The 3,195-nt window shown below is 42.8% G+C and overlaps 1 long non-coding RNA gene across 1 annotated transcript; it reads left to right on the forward strand.

Moving 5' to 3' along the window:
* Nucleotides 1-309: 309 nt before the first annotated feature.
* LOC121820434 (uncharacterized) lies at nucleotides 310-2,927 on the forward strand. The gene is made up of 2 exons (XR_006060952.2): nucleotides 310-478; nucleotides 2,582-2,927. It is a non-coding gene; the product is annotated as an uncharacterized LOC121820434 (long non-coding RNA).
* Nucleotides 2,928-3,195: the final 268 nt, after the last annotated feature.

Consider the following 3,195-nt stretch of genomic DNA (forward strand, 5'->3'; position numbering starts at 1 on the left):
ATTAGTCTAACCTTCCCCGCCCCCCCTTTTCCTTTGTGCTTAGTCTAGCCTCACTTGCTCACAGGGGGCCGCTTGCAGAGGCCGTGGTCGCGACACTTCAGTCCGGGTGTTCAGTCCAGCATTCCCGGTGCGAAATGACACGCTGACTACTCGGCGTGTAGAAGCATCAGGAGCAACATCTCAGCCCAAGATGGCGGCGGCGGCGGGCCGTGCGCGGAGAGGCTGCGCCGGACACGGTTTCTGAGGCAAGCGCAGCACAGCCCTGCGGCCTCGCGAGCAGCCCTGGCCCTTCCCTGTGACCGGATCTCTGTACAGCAGCCCCGCCTTCTGAGAGAGCGAGGCCTCAGGCCAGAGCGTTCACCTGTCCTCTTTGATCAGTTAACAGGACTTTCCTTCGCTTCAGAACCAAATTTGGTCTCCTTCTGCTGGTGCGAGGGACCCCAAGCAGGAGGAGCCTGGTTGGGACCCGGCTGGAAAGGTCGGTAACACTAGCCCAACATTTCTATCAGAAGGATACAGGGAGATGAAGGGAGGGAAGCAGAGACAGAGATAGGACTAATGCTGATACTACGTTCCGATAAAGGAAAATGCAGCAGCTTGTAAATCTCATTCTCTGAAACAGAAATGTCACCTGGGTCGTGGGTATAGATGAAGTCAGAGGAGTAACTCTCACCAGGTGTTGCAAGGCACTTCCAAGGGTCTCTTCTTGCCCTTGTGGACACACAGGGCTGCTCCCATGCAGGCTCCCTGGGCACTGAGCCTCCATCCGCTGGCACCTTAAGTGTCCGATGGGCACTGCCGCCTCTGGGGATCTACACCCTCTTGTCTGCCGTTGCCGCTCTTCGGACCCTCACAGTGCACTTAGAGCTCCACAGAGGGGGAAATATCTTCCTTCCCTTTTAAGCTGACATTCAGTCAGAGGTGTTCCTAATCAGCGCGGCTTTTCTACCAGGGACTTGCAGGGTTTTGGTCACAGAGCCGTTGGCTGCTTACTTCCAGGCCTCTTTTTAGTGCACAGACTTGGGCCAAGAGCTGGTCAAGTGAGAGAAACCGCAAACCGTGCTCAGAAATCCTCTCCTTCCGGGAACCAGGGCCCCAGGGTGCAGGGTACGGGCTGCCTCATTGTCCTTGGGTTGAAGGGTCTTGACTCCAGCGCACGGCTCTTATATCCACCCTCCCCCCTAAATCCACCAGATACCCACAGAGACATCAGAGTCCAGAATTAGAGATATTTGCCATGTGTTTCTCCTCTATATATCATTTTAACACCCTTACTACATAAACAAAAATGTATATAATGTGCTCACAGCGTAATAATAAATGAAAGGCCTGTTATAAAACCACCCGACTTAAGAAGTAGAACAGACCCACTACTATCCTGTGTTCCTTTCCTGTCCCAGGCTTGGGCTCCTAGCAGGTATAACCTTTCTTGAATGTCAGTTTTCTCATTTTCTTGACTTTTTTACATATAAAGTTTTATCACATATGCTTATACTCTTATTCCTTTTAAAAGGAATGCTTCTAATAATTCCTTATGGAAAATATTTGTTATTGGCAGATATTCTTTATCAGATTAAGGCAATTGTATTTCACTAAGAGTTTTTATTTAGAGTGTTTAATTTTACCAAATGCTTTTTCTGCCTCTGTTGAAATGATCATATGTTTTCTTTTTCTTTTACTCTATTAAAATGCATTCCTGGAATAAACCCAGAAATTTGAAAGCCCATTGGTTTATTTCTTCTTTTTAGAATATGTGACTAGGCTCAGTTGTTAATGTTTAGGATTTTTAATCTACATTCATAAATGTAATTGACCTGAGGTTTCCCATGCTATATTTGTGTGGTTTTGATATCTAACTTATAAGTGTCATAGCTTATGTCATGATTTAGAGTTTCCTAAAACTGATAGGACTTGCCTATAATTAATTAGAGCCTTCTCTTTAGTGCTATCTTTACTGATTCTCTATAATTCTAGTTTTATTTTTTCCTGTTTTCTTTGAAATTTGTCAACGTTATCTAAATTTTCAAGTTAATTGGCACAGAGTTGTGCATGATATTCACTTGTCTTTTAAGTCCTTCCTGTCTATACATATGTTCCCCATTTCATTCCCTACCTTATTTTTGCCTTTTCCATTAATATATCTAAATAAATAGATTCTTTATAAAGAATCAATTTTGTTGGCTTTAAGTCTGTCAGATGTTTGTTTTCTGTTTCTTTGATTTCTACTCTTCCTTCCTTATACTTTTTAAAGAATTATTTTATTTTCTAGTATCTTGTTGCTTAGTCGCTAAGTCATGTCCAGCTCTTTTGTGACCCCATGGCCTGTAGCCTATCATGCTTCTCTGTCCATGGGATTTTCCAGGCAAGGATACTGGAGTGGGTTGCCATTTTCTTCGCCATGCTAGTATCTTAAGTTAGGAGTTTTGCTTACTAATTTTCAGACTATTCTAATGTAACCTTTAATGCTATAAAACTCTTAAGTATTACTTTTGCTCCATCTCATAACAGCTGATATCTATTATCATCATGGATGTTACTAAAATTTTAAATGTCCCTTATAATATATTCTCTCAATCTTCAGATGTATGGAAAATTTAATCTTGCTGCTGCTACTGCTAAGTCACTTCAGTTGTGTCTGACTCTGTGCGACCCCATAGACGGCAGCCCACCAGGCTCCCCTGTCCCTTGGATTCTCCAGGCAAGAACACTGGAGTGGGTTGCCGTTTCCTTCTCCAATGCATGAAAGTGAAAAGTGAAAGTGAAGTCGCTCAGTCATGTCTGACCCTCAGCGACCCCATGGGCTGCAGCTCTCCAGGCTCCTCCATCCATGGGAGGCAAGAGTACTAGAGTGGGGTGCCATTGCCTTCTCCGAATTTAATCTTATCTTTATGGAATTTCAGTCAGAAAATAAAATGTGGTTTACATAATATCAGTTCTTTGAAATTTGTTGAGAATTGCTCTGTGGGCTAACACATGGTCAGATTTTGTAAAGTATCCACATGTGCTCAAGAAAAATGTGTATTATTGCAGTTTATTGCACATCACACTAATTGCCCAACACATCAGTATTTTGTTCAAGTACTCTGTATCTTTACTAATTTTTCATTTAACTTAATAATTGAGAGAATGAACTTACCTATTATAATGGATTTGTCCCTTACTTTTTCATATAATTTGATACTTTTTTACTAGTGC

This window comes from Ovis aries, chromosome 10, assembly GCF_016772045.2.
Source record: "Ovis aries strain OAR_USU_Benz2616 breed Rambouillet chromosome 10, ARS-UI_Ramb_v3.0, whole genome shotgun sequence".
Classification (NCBI taxonomy): Eukaryota; Metazoa; Chordata; class Mammalia; order Artiodactyla; family Bovidae; genus Ovis; species Ovis aries.